This window comes from Alligator mississippiensis, chromosome 5 (assembly GCF_030867095.1).
Source record: "Alligator mississippiensis isolate rAllMis1 chromosome 5, rAllMis1, whole genome shotgun sequence".
NCBI lineage: Eukaryota > Metazoa > Chordata > Crocodylia > Alligatoridae > Alligator > Alligator mississippiensis.
Genome location: NC_081828.1, coordinates 107,940,677 through 107,956,872, shown reverse-complemented (window position 1 = coordinate 107,956,872; position 16,196 = coordinate 107,940,677). Strand labels below are relative to the sequence as shown.

Sequence of the window (16,196 nt, the reverse complement as noted above, 5' to 3'; positions counted from 1 at the left end):
GCGTCAGTTGTCAGTTGCCCCATCTGGTTCAGCAGGGGTCCAACGTTGCCCCTGCTTTTCCTCCGGCTCCCCACATATCTGAAAAAGGACTTTTTATTGTCCTTGATGCTCAAAGCTAGCTGGAGTTCAGTTGCAGCCTTGGCTTTCCTGGTCTGCTCCCTACAGGACCAGACCAGTGCAGAATAATCCTCCTTGGAGGTGACTCCCATCCTCCATCCTTTGTAGGCCTTTCTTTTTAGCCTCAGGAGGTCTGCTAGGTCCCTGGAGAGCCAGGGGGGCTGCTGTGCCCTCTTGCTGCCTTTCCTCCAAAATGGAATAGACTTAGTTTGTGCATTGAGGATCGCTCCCTTGAGGAGCAACCACTCTTATTGAACTCCCCTCTCCCTGCGGTCACAGTCCCTTAGGGCCTCACTGACAAGCCTCCTGAGCTTGTCAAAGTCGGCTTTCCTGAAGTCAAGGACTTGCGTGTTGCTGACCGACTTGCCAGCTTTTTGGCGGATGGTGAAGGTGATCAGCAACTGACCTAAAAACCTTATTTGGGGGTAGTTGGGGCCATGAAAAATATATTTTTACAAATTATTTTCAGGCTAACAAACTGTTAAAATTAAATCAGAGATGACAAAAGACTTATATGATTTGCTCTTTTGCTTTGAAATTAAACTGGTCTGTAGATGTAGGTCTAAAATTTAATTAGATTTTATTTAGAAAATCACTGCTTGCAACTGGAGACATTCAAAGCAGAATTATTTAATTTGATTAGAATGATTAAATCAAGTTTAACATCATTGCCTCCTTTGGCAAAGGCTTCTGTGTTAAGGTCTGGTAGAAATGTAACACTTGTGCTAGATTATTCAAATAATGTTTTAATACTAAGTGACATTACAATATACTGTGTCCTGAATTTCTGGAAAAGCAATAGAAATCTCTCCCTCTCAATCCATTCCCAGAAGAGCCTAAAGCTTGAGGGGAAGACAGCAGAACTAGGGCATTCCATTACATTTGCTCAGAGACAAAATGGTTCATTGCAAAATAGCCAATCCTTAATTTAAAAAACCTTAATCTGCAATATTTAGGCAGGCTTCACATTTCTTTTGAAACAAACAAAACAAGAGCAGTGAATAAATAAGAGGAGATTTCTTCAAATAGTAAATCAAGATGAAATGTTGAAGAGGCAGTAATTCCCATGGTTCTGTGTATAATTCAACAACTAATTGATGAGGTTTAAAACTTTTCTCAGTGTAGATTATGACACATTCAAGCCTGCACAAAAATGGTTTTAGTTCGCAAGCATGGTTAAGTATACCACTTCCACCTTTGCTTCTGTCTCCATCAGGAACCAAAGACACCAGATAGAAAAACTATACTGGCATGTGATGGCACTTTTATCATTGTAGCAGGAAAGTAGAATGGGAGGTAGTGGATTTAATTTTCCTAATGATTTCTGTCCCTTAGAAGGTAGTGGTAGGTTGCATAAGAGGAATCATTCATGTTAGATACTGACAAGTCAAAGGGGAAAAGCAGTTGATCTAAAAAGCAGAAGTGACTGCTTTTGCTTTTTAGACCAACACATCTACAACCTTTATCCCTGAAGCCAAAGGGGAGGCACTTGTTGCATGCTCCCATCACTGTGGATTCCTTATAGGTAGGTTTGTTGGAGCCAAAATGGTTTTGAGTCCATGGTGTCATCACCTAGGGACTATATGGCCTCATACACAAGTGTGTCTTAAGTAGGTCCATATGAACCTTCCCTAACTAAGAGCGTGCACAGTTGTATCTGGAAGTCACTGAAAAATGGTACCCGATGCGAAGCTCAGGGCCGTGTTCAGAGCCCGGGCATGCCATGCGCAGCATCCTTATAAAGGGCTTTTTTTTCCTGACAGACAAGGGTGGTCTGAGTGAGGAGGGGTGGGGTGTGAAAGAGCAGGTGATTGTGTGGGAGAATGTGTGCATGTGCAGTAGTGATGTATTAGGAGTGTGTAAGAAAGAGAAGAATAGTGGTTGCCTGAGGGTAGAAGAGAATGAAAAGGTGTGGAGTTTGTTCATGGAAGTGGCAGAAGTGATTCTGTGCATGATTGGTGCGGTGCACACCTTATGATTGGTTGGTGTTGTTGCTTAGCCTCCAGTGTGTTCTGTGGTACCCAACCAGTGATAGAAAGCACCTCAGTGGAAGCTGTTGAACTAGACAATCTAGCAGAGGTACATACCAGTATTTAACTCCAGTATAACTCTGTCCTCTATTGGACAGATTGGACATTAGGAAGAACTTCTTCACAGTTAGAGTGGCCAAGGTCTGGAACGGGCTCCCAAGGGAGCTGGTGCTCTTCCCTACTCTGGGTGTCTTCAAGAGGAGGTTAGATGAGTATCTAGCTGGGGTCATCTAGACCCAGCACTCTTTCCTGCTTATGCAGGGGGTCGGACTCGATGATCTATTGAGGTCCCTTCCGATCCTAACATCTATGAATCTATGAATCTACCTCTGGTGATCTGTAGTTGAGGCTTGTTTGAGTGGGCTCCTCAGACTTCTTTCCCTGGGTGTGCCTTGCACAGAAGTAGCAGCTCACAACACTCCTGTGTAAATATTACCCCTCTCCTTAGAACATGAAGAGATAGAGGGGACACCGGTTCCTTTAGTGCTAGGTGAAATTCAACTAGGTCACTCCTTGCACGCAGATTTGACAGGCTTGCTGGCAGCAGCCCAGCTCACCAGCTTGAAAGGGCTTAGAATGATTGGTGGGGCATTTCCCACCAATCAGGGAAGGCCAGGTGAGAGGCTTGGCTTGCCCTGCCTGTACCCAGGGGCAAGGTGAAAAGACAGACCAGAGAGGGGATTAACCCCGCTTCTCTCTGATTGATCAATCTTCAATCTGGGGGTGGAGCTTCCGAAAAAGATAAAAGCACAGGATGCCCAGCATGCCAAGCACATGGGTGGCTTCAATGAGGGATTATGAAGAGGGATGAGAAGAGCTGGCAGAGCTGACCAGTGAGGGGGAGCTGGTTGCCCCAGAAGCACCTGGAAGACAGGGAGCAGCAAGTGGTTGTGTCCCTAGCCCCTCTGTAAAGGGAGTGTAGCAACAGTGCACAGGTTGGTGCATGGAGGGTCTGGGAGTGAGCTGGGACCCTAGCACTGCACAAGGCAGCTTGGGTCTCTAACCCCTGCATGAGGCAGGGCAGATGGTGCATGGATTGGTGCACAGGGGGTCCCGGAGTGTACTGAGACTTTGGAGCTGCACAAGGTAGCTTGGGTCTCCAACCTGTGCATGAGGAGAGACAGACGGTGCACAGAGGGTCCAGGAGTGGGTCAAGACCCCTGCATGAGGCAGGGCAGACGGTGCATGGGTTGGTTCACAGAGGGTCCAGGAGTGGAGTGGGACTTCTTAGTTGCAGAAGGTAGCTCAGTTCTCCAACCCCTGCACGAGGTGGGGCAGACTGTGCACAGATTGGTGCACAGAGTGTCTGGGAGTGGGCCAAGACCCCTGCACTGCACACAGCAGCTCAGGTCCCCAACCCCTGGACAAGGCTGAGGGTAGATGGTGGACAGATCAGTGCATAGGGCAGTGCATAGGTCCAAGAGTGGGCCAAAGGCAGGAAGGGTCCCAAAGCATCTGAGGGCCCCCTGCAGAGGAAGGGAGTGCCTCAGTCCAGGAGATGAGTGTAGCCTTATCAGGCTCCAGAGGAGTCATGAGTTGCCAGGGAAGGGGATTCCCACAAGGGAGGAGGGCCCTCCGTTCAGTGGCAAGCAGATGGGGGGAGCCCCCTGAGGGAAGGAGGGTTCTTGGTTTGAGGCTCGGCCAACCGGCTGATCCAAGCAGGGAGTTAAAGGGTGCCCCTTAGGTTATTGGAGCATTCCTTCTTTCCTTCCCCACCAGGGGTCATTTCTACTGGGGCCAAGCTGTTACTCCTGTATAGCTTGCTATGTTTTGCTTTTCTCTGAGATCCTGTGTCTTATTGTTTGCAACCCTGTGCCTTATGATTGTATAGGGATTAGAGCTGTATGAATTGGCTGTGTTTCGATTCAGTTTCAGAGAACAGTGATTTGTTTCAGTGTTTCAGAACACTGTCCTGTTTTGTTTCAGCCAAATCTGTTTCAGAGATTCAGCTCCACTGAATCTCCTCCGAATCTGTTTTGAATGGGCTGCAAGCTTTGCATAGCACTACTGCCCAGCTGCCTGTGACTTGGGGCTGGAGTCTGCAGGGCCTCAGCGAGGAGGAGGATGGGGCTGTGTGTGGCTCATCCAGGAGAGGGGGAGGGCCACCACCCTCTGTGCAGGTGAGGAGACCCCTGCACAGGTCATATCTCTGATCCCTGTCATGCCAGGTCACACGGCAGGGAAGCAGCACAGAGCAGTGAGCAAGCCTGCTTGTTCCTGACATGTGACTGAGCTCTGCCGGAAGCAGAGATCCGTGCTGGGGTCTTCTCACCCTTGTTTCCTGCTCCACGGTGCCCCAGATTTGTTCTCTGCTCCCTGTGGAGTCAGGTTGCATGGGAGGGACCAGCACTGCCCTGCTGCATGACCTGTGGAACATGTTTCAACATGCTGGGCATGTGGTTTGTGGTACTGCAAAGAGGATGTACCTGCACATCTGGAGACAGCTAATGAGTATATAAATGTATCAGCCACAAAGGGTATTGCTCAGCTGTTATGTAGACTTTGGCTGATCTGAAAGGCAGGCTCATAAATCCCAGCATGGAATGCCCTGGCAAGATTCACAGTTTCAGGGAAGTAAGCTCTTTTGTTTGCTGGCTGGACAAGAATGACTTCATTCCCTTCAAATGATGTGGCTGTCAATGTATGTTGCAACTCAGCATTATTTTGAGGTACTACATCAACCAACTATAGTCTCAGCTCATAAAACTGTTCTGATACCAGATTTTCTGGCAAAAGATGTTTTAGCAGTTGCTGGATTGTAACATATTATATTTGGCACACTGAAAGTAAGATGATATTCTCTAATATACTGCAAACTGCATGACTTCTGCAGGGATAAGGGCGAGCTTTTTCACTGGGTATGGGCTGGTTCAGGATGCATCTGACTTTCAGACCTTGTAGAGGTGACAAGAAAATATACCTATCATTCCTTAGGCTGAATACAGACAAGTCAAGAAAAAAAAATGGATATCTTGCATGTTCATGTGCTTATTTCACAGGTTGACACACATGAAGTGCGATATTGCATATTGTTGAAGAATACATAGTTGTGATGGTGATTTCAATTCCAAAACAGTGAAGAAAGGGTTAAAGGATCGCTGTGGGCTCAGGTAACCCTGTCCTGCCATACCTTCATGTCATAATGGACATGGGTAGAAGAGCTTTAAAGGGAGAAGTAACATGCAAATAATAGAAGCTAGGGAAAAATGGAATCGGTTTTCAAATTCTGCTCTCCACTGAGGAGACTAGTTGAAAATTAGTGCAGCTCATGTAATTGGTTTGCCTATAAAAATACCTAACTAGGCTTCTGTTACTAATTCCCATCTGAACCCCTTGAGCATGAATATCTGATATTATTATTATTATTATTATTATTATTATTATTATTATTATATTGTTGCCCTGAGGGGTCAGCCCAATGCTCAGGATCTCAATATTGTACTGTTAGACAGGAGGGTGTGGTGTACAATTGCACAGGCACACATAAAAATCAATTAAGCACACATACACTCACTAGGTGCATACACCCCTACTAGGCATACACACTCACACTAGCAGCTCAGATACACACATGTTCAAAATAATTAGTCTAGGTTCATGCACACCTATCACCAGTTTAAGCCCATACACGCTACACACACACCAAATTTAGACAGAATCAGATACCATTTACCAACACCTGCACATCCAATACACATACGTGGATTACTAATTCATATACCACACACACACGATGATATCTATATATGTATATAAATGTGTATTTACTAACTCACACACATACCACCCACCTACACATACACACAGGTGAGTTCCTAAGTTGGGTGTTGTGATGTGTATGTATGTATATGCTTGGTGTACTCGGGATACCTGGGGAAAGGTTAAGGTAAGAAAGTAAAAGTGTAAGGATTTAAAGTTACCAGGACTGGGATTAGAACCAGTAGACTCCCAGGGGCCTGGGCTGAAGAACTGAGGCTTGGGGGTAACTTTAGGTTAATTGATTTTAATTGATTGGCTTGGGGGTAACTTTAGGTTAATTGATTTTAATTGATTAAAAGACAACGTCCAAAGCCTGCAAAACAGGGAAGAAGGGCACCACAGAGGCTGGGTCTGGAGCCAGAGCTACAGGGGAGCTGAAAAGGTAGGTGGGGAGAGGGGAAAATGGGACTAAGGGAAAGTGTGGGTGTTAAAGAGGTCTCTGCGTGTGGGGGAGCCAGAGAAGTCTTGGGAGCTGCGAGGGGGCGCGAGGAGCCTGAAACCAGAGAGACGGACAACAGAAAATCTCAGAAAAAGCAGCAGGAGAGACTGAAAGGCAGCAGGAAAGCAGAGAAAGATAGCAGAAAATCACAGGAAAAGTGGCAGTAGGAATTGAGAGGAGATAGGGAAACTAGTAGAAAGGGGTGGGGGCTGGAATTGAGAGAAAGAGAGAGAATGAGGCTGGAATTTAAGATAAGGAAGGGATGGATTCAGTAAAACATGACCCAACTCGGGGTTGCAAATGACAGTGGTTTTATTGAACAGGGGAGATGGTGACACAATGCCAAATTGGTTCCCTTGCACCCCCCCTCCCCCACGCACACACACACTGGCAGCAGGAGTTAGAGAGGCTTGGTGCAGGGGCTGAAGTCCACCTGAAGTCCAGGAGGAGAGAGGGAGACAGAGAGAGAGAGAGAGTCCAAATTGTAGGAGGAGGTGTGCAGGTAATATCTACCTATCCCAGGCTGGAAGTTGATCCTCGATGGTCAGCTGGGGTCTCCTCAACCTCAGTGTTGTCCAAAGGGGGTCACTGGCAGGGCCTCTGGGGTGGATAGGTGACGTGAAGCTGGTCTGGTCCGGATGGAAATGGCGTTCCCACCGGGTCTGTCTTCACTGCCCCTTTCTATAGGAACGGACCTTGTGTGACCATAATGACAGGAGGCATGCCCAGGCAAGGGTCAGCTCCTGATGTACTGAGCATGTGTGCTCCATGCAGGGATGTGCAGTTTCAGGTGTCTGTAATGGTGGGATACAATGATAGAGTTGCTGGTTCTGCAGGGTCTTTTGTTTTTCAAATGTTGGTCTTGTCTCTGTTCCTGGGTGAATCAATGCGAGGTGATGGCCCAGTCATTATAGGCCATTTAGTAGAGGCCTGCTACCATTGTATTTCAATCATTCTCAATCATTGTCATTCATCCGGGAACCAATTTACATGGGAGAGGTATGTGACTCATACAGTTGCAACATAGGATGCCCAGACACAGGACACAAGATGGAGGCTTGACACATAAAATGGGAACTTGACATGACTTTGGTTCACTTAAAAACACAGGCCTAAACCATACAATATCCATATGAAATAATAAAAGTCAATACAAAAATGATAATAATACAATATACAACAGTAAAAATTAATACAAACCTAATAATTATACAATATAAAGCCATGGATACCCAAAACCAAAAACTTGCTAGCAAAATAGAAATGTTTAAAGCTTATCCTAAGTTTGAGCTCACTTATACTTATCTGTAGGGAATAGAGAGGGAGAGAAAAGTCAGAAATGGTTGGGGAAGGGGAGGGAATGCATTATAAAATTAAAAAAAAAAGAAAAACTCGGGGTTTTGCTACAATATCAAGTCATAAATTAAACTTTTCATTAATTTGTCACCTATCAACAATTACAGCTGAAGTTTTTCACTATGTGCACTCAAAAGTAAACATCATATGACATATCAGCCATTCTGTAGTTTGTCTTTTTTATGTTTCTCCCTCAATAAAATTTTCTCTTGTTGCCCCAATATTCGAACTAAAAAGTACTAATTTAGCAGGAAAAAAAAGAGCAAGAATCATGATTATGCTGTTTTAGTAACCAAACTTTTTGTTCTTCCTGGTTCTGACATTTCCAAAAATATTAACCATTCCTATTATCCTACCCTCTTCAACCTACTCAGAATCCCACCACATCCTTCAACATTGGGATCTATATCATATCCAAATATGAACACTGGTGTATATTATGAAATGATTCAATGCCCACATAAGGTATTCTATTTTCCATGCATCTCACCAAACCTAACAGAATAACCACCCAGAATATAGCAGAATCTTCCTCGTCATTTCTTATTCCTGTCTCTTCTCTAGTATTTTGAAACCAGGCAAACCTTTGTATCTTACACCTTATTACATATATACATGTAGCTCAGTCTCCTTCATATGAAATACAGACCATTCCATCTTTAACCAGGTTTCTTCTGTCCTATCTTCCACCATCTCCGTTTCTGGAAAATAATATAATTTCAATACGTGTAGATCTAGCTTTAAAAAGTGCCTAATCAAAAACTACATTTTGGAGCTTTAGCAGTTTCCTCACTCTCCACAATGCACTCTTTATAAGTGACCACTATTTTGGTTCTGATAATTTACTTCCCCTTTGTCCTGGAAGAATTATATTCATGCAGGACTTAACTGGAAGACTGAATCTCTCACACCTGGACCTGTGCTAATGATAACTTAGGTACTGAGAGTTGAGTTTGGGGACCTAGAAGAGCCAGAGGGGGTGCTGTGGAACACTAAGTGCATAACTGTGGTGTATTTGCCTTTGCCTTTAATTTCATAGATTTCATAGACATTAGGGGGCTCGTAAGATCATTGGGTCCAACCCCCTGCCCAAGGGACAGGAAGTCAGCTAAGGTCAAAGGATCTCAGCAAGATAAACATCCAAATGTTTCTTGAAAGTGTTGAGAGCAGGTGCTTACACCACCACTGAGGGGAGTTTATTCCAGGCTTTGGGGACTCAGACAGTAAAGAAGTTTTGCCTTATGTCCAGTCTAAAAAGGTCTTGCAGAAGTTTGTCACCATTGGACCTTGTCATCCCCTGGGGTGCTCTGGTGAACAGGTGTTCACCCAGATCCTGATGCACACCCCTTAGGTACTTATAGGCTGTCACCAAGTCACCCCTGAGCATGCGCTTCTCCCAGCTGAGGAGTCCCATAACTCGCAGCCTTTCTTCATAAGGCCTGTTCTCATGCCCTCTGATCATGTGTGTGGCTCTCCTCTGGACTCTTTCAAGCTTCTCCCCATCCTTCCTAAACCGTGGAGGCCAGAACTGGGTGCAGTACTCTAGCTGTGGCCTCATCAAGGCTGAGTAAAGCAGGAGGATGACATCCTGGGTCTTGCTCAAGATGCATCGGTAGATGCAAGCCAGAGTTTTGTTCACTTTGCCAGCTGTGGTATTGCATTAGTGGCTCATATTCATCTTGTGGTCAATCGTGACCCCGAAGTTTCTTTCAGTCATGGTGCTAGCAAGTGTAGCATTGCCAAGCCTATAAGTGTGATGCGGGTTTTTATGCCTGAGTTGGAGCACCTTGCATTTCTCCATCTTAAATGCCATCAGGTTTTCATCTGCCCATCTTGCAAGCCTATAGAGGTCAGCCTGGACCAGCAACCTGTCCTCAAGTGTGGAGACTCTTCCCCAAAGTTTGGTGTCATCAGCAAACTTGGTCATTCTGTTTTTGACACAGGTGTCCAGATAATTTATGAAGACATTAAAGTGTACAAGTCCAAGAACAGAGCCTTGGGGGACACCACTAGTCACAGAGTGCCATGTTGATTCGGTTCCATCAGCTACCACTCCAGGGTCCGACCATGGAGCCAGTTTCCCAGCCATCAGACTGTGGAGTATGCAAAGCCACAGTTGCCCAATTTTTCCATGAGGACATCATTGGACACCGGGTCAAAGGCTTTTTTAAAGTCCATATATGTTATCAACCTCTTCCCTTTTGTCCAGGTGATACATCAACAAAATGAGATTGGTCAAGCAAGACCTACCCACAACAAACCCATGCTAGCTATTCTTCAGAATGTTGCCTTCTGTTAGCTTGTCAAAAATGGTTTCTTTGATATTTTTTTTCCAAAATCTTTCCAGGAATTGAGGTCAAAGTGATGGGCCTGTAGTTTCCCAGGTCTTGAAAGGACAAACTCCTTCCTTGAAGATGGGCACCACACTGGCTGTCTTCCAATCTTCAAGTACTTAGTCCGAGCTCCATGAATTCTCAAATATCCTAGCCAGTGGCTGTGATGTCTGCCAGTTCCTATAGCACTCTTGCATGCAACTTATCCCAACCAACTGATTTATGGGGGTCCAGCCTCTCAAGATGCTCCCTCACAAAATACATGCCAATAATGGACATATATTAATCTTCACGCCAGCCATCCTGCATCATGTTAGATGTAGGAGGTCATTAGTTCCCTGTTGACTGAAGGGGGTTGTTGAGCCCTTTTGCCACCTTTCCTACGGATGGGGATGGACTCCCCTTGTGCTTCTAGGATCGCTTCCTTAAGGAGCAACCACTCTTATGAACTCCCCACCCTGTAAGACCATGGCCTCACAGGGTCTCAAGAACCAGCCTTCTGAGTTTATGAAAGTTAGCTTTCCTAAAGTCAAGGATTACTGCATTGCTGGCTGACTTGCCAGCTTTGTGATGGATGGTGAAAGTGACCAACTCATGGTCACTGTCACCCAGCTTCCCTTTGATTCTTAGGTCACTGATTAGATTATCCCCTTTGGCCAGTACCAGGTCCAGCAGCACTTTGCCCCTTGTCAACCAATAAACTTCTTTGAACAGGTAGATCTCATCCACGCATGCAAGGAAGCTTTGTGACCGATCCGATTTGGCTGAGTGCTCATCCCATGAGATGTCCAGGTAGTTGAAGTCTCCCATGATGACCATGCACTGAGAGCATGCAACCTCGGTCAGTTCCTTGGTGAATTCTTGTTCAAGCACGTGTTCCTGGTTTGGAGGTTAGTAGGCTTCTACCACTGTATCCCCTTCACTTTGTTCCCCTCTTTCTAACCCAAAGGGTCTCCAGTCATCCTCCTTGGGTGCGAAACTCAGCTCGTAGGGATGTGTAGATCTCCTTCACATAGAGAGCTACAATCCTGCCCCTTTTTTCAGCATGATCTCTCCTGTACAGGGTATAGCCATTTATACTGGAAGTCCAGTCATAGGAGGAGTCCCACCAGGACTCCATGTTCTCTATGAGATCATGATCATTTCTATTTAGCAGAAGAACCAGCTCCTTCTGTTTATTCCCCAAACTCCTAGCATTAGTGTACAGGCATGTAGGTGTGTAATTGGAGGCCTTCAGCTTCCTTGTACTCATGAAGAAGTTTTGTTCCTGGGCTGGGGTAGGAGTGGTTCCCTTGAGCATCCTGTCTGCACTTTCTGTTCACAGGTCTCCGGTTATGTGGCTCCGTGGGGGGCTGGGTGAAATAGGAGCCGGGGGGTGACCCTCCTCAGCTCCTTTCAACTGCCTCCCCACAGCTGGGCTAAAGTCCCTCCCATCATGGACCCCCTGCTTACCTCAAGCTAGGGTGGGGGGTCATTGGGGGTCCTGTTGGGGGTCCTGGGGCTCATGGGGGAAACAACAGGCTTCTGCATGTGCATCTGAATCTGGAGCTGGAGGCCAAGTACATCTTCTACCATTGGCAGGCCCTTTTAAAATCCGCAATGCGCAGAAGGGCCCTCCAGTGCTGTGCTGTTTTGGGGGGACTGTGGGGTCCCTCCCCCACTGGAGAAGGGGACAGTTGAGTGCCCCCCCATTTCCCTGCCTCATGTACTGGACAGCACCAGTCGCGTATCTCCCTGGGGGGCTGGGCCAAGTAGGAGCCAGGGGAGGTGACCCTCCTTGGCTTTTCTCAGCTGCCTCCCCGCAGCTGAGCTAAGTCTCTCCCACCACGGGCCCCCACTTATCTCCAGCTAGGCTAGGGGTTGTCAGAGGTCCTGGGGGTTCTAGGCAGCCTGGGGCTTATGGGGGTGCAACGGGCTTTTGCCCATGCATGTCACTCTGGAGCCAAGGGCCAATATTATTTTATAATATTTTATACTTTATTTGTAAATATTTTACTTGATTTTGAAATGTGTGCCCATGTGAATGCTGGGTAAGGGAAAAAGAGTCTTCATTTTTTTTTTTCAATCCAGATGGTTTTAATGGTGTTATGGATGAAATTGCAGGCATTCTAGTAACTTATAATCAAGTAATAAAAGGAAGGAATTGCATTGTTGTACAGACAGAACATTGGTGCTTCTAAAACTTAGCATGAGCATACTCACTGAGAAATCAAGGGTCACCTATTCAATTTGTGATCTACTTAGGGGGAATGAGCACGTTCAGTTAAGATCTTGAAAAGAGCAGAAAAATCCTGAGGTAAAGGTAAACAACATCCTTGACTGACAGCAGAAAAGTATCAAAGTTTGTAACAGATTGTTTAAGTGGTAGCACATGGTTGAATGATGAAGAGTGTGGGGTGATGAGCAGTTAAAAAGGATTAAGAGACAGTGCAACAGATGTCTCAGAGCATGGCTGGATGGTCAGTGTGAGCATGTGAGTTTTTCTCCAGAGCTGAGGGACTTTTGTGTGAGCATGGTAGAACTCTCTGGGACTGAATATGCATTTGTGTGTCTGAACAAGTGACCTGTGCTTGTTGCATGCCCACAGATCCATGTGCTTGTCCCTCTGTGGTGAGGAGGAGAGCACCCAACTAGAGTATTTTGGTTGCTCCCTCTCCATAATGAGGAGAGGAGAGAAGAGCTGTTCTCTTGTACAAGCTGATGCTTGTAAAGAGCCATTCCATCACGCTTCTATTTTGGTAATGTATTAATTTCATTACCTCTGTTAGCTTTGTTGTAATTGATGTATTAAAGTTACCTTGATCCTCATGTTGTAAATAATGTATTGTATTAAGTTATTATCTTGTTGCTCCTGTTCATCTCTTAACCACATTAGAGTCCTTTGCTGTTGTTATATTAATAAACCTTTACTATTTCAGCTTTGAATTCTGTAATCTAATATACTAAGAAACCGAGCCGGGCACCCTACTCAACATTGTTTGGGATGCCTCAGTGCTGGTCACCTTGAGCTAACCTGTAACCCATGGTTGTCCCCCAGTTCAGATGCAAATTAGAGGTGGGAACTAAAATCGTAACAGATTGCCCTTAAGTGGGTTTGGACTGGCTCCTGCTAAGAAATCCTGCCACTCAATGCTGTCACACACAAAACTCCACCCTAAAGCATAGTGCAAGCACTAGTCACTTTAAATGGAATAGAATGTCAGCCTCATTCCCACCTACTTTGTTCAGACAGGACTTTATTCATGACCATTCCATCCTTCATTTTTACTTTTTCCTTCTCCCTCTCCATACCTTGATCTTGTTTTCCAGGACAAAAATCCAGGTGTTTGTCTAATCTATGCTTTAAGTCAAACAGGTGACCTCTTCTTTATTTCATAGTTCTCTTCTTCAAGAACATTAGGTGACTACATCAATCCAGCAGAGGTGGAAGTTCCTACCCAAGAAATGAAATAGACTTTTTTTTGTCTGCATTATGACAAGGCCATGGGTTTGTATAGTTTTTAAATATTTAGTCTGTATGGGCAAGTCTACATGTGCACATTTAATGCACATTAGCCCAATTTAAGGCACATTAAGGCTTTGTTCCTACACATGTTCACCCTTAATGTGCCTTAAAAATAGTGATTTAAGGCTATTTGAGCCTAAATTTGATACTTTCATAAACCTTTAGTCCCAAGTTGGTCTGCATACCTGTGTTAATGTTCGTTAGCATGTGTACATGTAGATGTGTGCTATAAGTTGTCTAGTTAAAGATCTACAGGTATATTGTAGTAATAATTTCAGACTCGATATAAAAATAAATAAATAAACACGTTCTTGGGACCCAGTGGTGTGTATAGGATTAAAATAACAGGACCAGTGGCCTGCTAACAGAACTGCTGATAATTAGGGCTCTACTTAACCCACAGCAAGACAAAGCCATTTTTGCAGCTTGGTCATGGTATAAAGAGCTGATTTTTTCGGGCATTTCCGAGCAGCTCTGCCGTCTGTCTGCTGGTTGATGGAGAGGCATATAACATATAATTTAATAGCAAATTTCACAGAAAGTAAATTATATGATATAATGTATCATGTTGTTATAAACCTAAATATTACATTTAAATCTTAATTTAAATGTATTATAAATATATATTTCTATAAATTTGCATTGTAACTTTTATCAACATAATTTATTGTTATATTTAGCATTCTACAAGAAGTTTCAAAATATTAATTAATGCTAACCTTAATAGAAACACTTTCACTTAACTGACTGGTATCTTCACTTAGTCTATGTAACTAGCGAACAGTAACTCTCAATCATATAATCTATAGCTTCAGTGATTGTCTCATTTTCTATTGTGGTAAGCATGGAGAAATTCTAAAACAGTGTATTATATGAATAATAGGTGTTTGGGGGGTTGATTTCTTGGGGAAATCGCAGCCAATGCAATATTTCCTGGCAATCATGGAAAATGATGGGTTTTTGCAGTTTCCATGAAAACCACAAAACTGAATTAACTAGACCCTACTTATAATGTTGTTGTTTTTTTTTTCAGGCTGGGTAAGCCTTGGAGGATATTAATCTCCTGGAATTTTCTAATAGGAAGTGGAAGAAACTTTTTGAAGCTGATGCAGAACTCCATCTTATTGTATAAAAGAAACTGAACAGCATATTAAGAAACGAAAAGTGTTTGTTGGCTACAGAGGTTGCTGAAAGTTGTCCTATCCAGGAGTCCTATCAATGGTATTGACTTTCTCTTATAAGGACATAATACTCAACTATCACCTCCCAGGAGCAGGAAAAGCATTGGCAAAATTTAGGGGCTTGGTAACCACACCACAGATTCTCCTTCCTTGGTAGACTGCTGCAAATGAAAAACACTGGCCAAGTACTGCCATTCCACAGGGACCTTAAGTTAAAGCCCACAGCACTTATATTCCTGAAACTGTCAAGAAGGATGGTGTAACTATAACACTGGCAGAATGATATAAAGAGTTGATCATGCTGAAATATGCACCCATGCCTCCTAACATAGTTTGTTTGTCTGTTTGTTTTAAATAAAGTATGCTGTCTGTGTTTCTGAAATAGAAGCTGACAGTCTGCTGATAATTGAATGGCAGAGGTACTCCATATCATAGCACAGGTGACTCATAGTGCAGGTGACTCATGTGGCTTACCTGGACTTATTAGCATGGGTGTCTATGGATATCACTATGCCCACTCTACATTTCTTGGAGATAGGGATGGATGGAAGATCAGTGCAAGCTCCAAAGGCAGAAAAGAGAGGGCAGTGATTTATCAGAGGCAGGAATCCTTATCCTAGCTAGTGCAGCTAAAAATCACACAAAGGGAAGATAATGCCAAATGCTTCTTATTTGTTCTGTGGAATGTGTTACTTGGTATTCTTGAAACAAAGGCAATCTGTTTCTGCTGACACAAATGAGGGCATGGTTGCTCTTGCTCTGGGAAGTCAGAATCAGAGTGCCTAGTTTAAGATGCATACACAAGTTCTTACTACTTTTTATTCTGTACAAGTGAGAGCTTATCTATAATGCTATAAAGAAGATCAGGATTATAGTCTGATAAGGAATAGAGCATTAATAATAATAAGAGCTCTTTGAGGGTGTCTTTGACAAACCTTTCCACAAACTTCTGGCATATTTGGTTTCCAAGTCAACATATTCCTCCTAAATACTGTATTTGGCATTGTGTTTTGAAGCGTAACTTAGTTTGTGAATATTCGGAGATGTGGTCAGCAGTTGGGATTCCTGTGTATCCATTTCAAGATTTTTTTCTCCATAATTTTCTGATATGTGAAACTAGCTTCACAATAGGAAGTGTCTCTGTTGTCTTGTTAAATAGGCTAGTTTGTAGCCTATTTAAAACAGCATGGAGGTTGCAGTGATCATAAAACCCAAGACTACCATAAAAATTATGAACACATTTCCATTTCTTCATGTATTTCGTTTAAAAATAAGGATGCATCAACAATTATGTGCAGTCTCAGGACAAAATATGCAGAAGAACACACATAATTGGGTAGATTTTTGTTCTTGTTCCATTTTCTTTATAGTAGAGTGAAAGTCTTACTCCTTGGTAGGTTTGATATAATCTAAGTCTCTAGTAGGACATAGTTTCATAGTTTCATAGTTGGTAGGGTCGGAAGGGATCTGAGTAGA

General features: G+C 44.0%; 1 long non-coding RNA gene across 1 annotated transcript in view; it reads left to right on the top strand.

Annotated features, from left to right (window-relative positions):
- Positions 1-15,107, top strand: part of LOC132250650 (uncharacterized) — a 28,615-nt gene extending 13,508 nt beyond the window's left edge. Inside the window, exon 2 of the long non-coding RNA XR_009462249.1 lies at positions 14,573-15,107. This is a non-coding gene — a long non-coding RNA (uncharacterized LOC132250650). The remainder of the gene's footprint in view (positions 1-14,572) is intronic.
- The last annotated feature ends 1,089 nt before the right edge of the window (positions 15,108-16,196 follow it).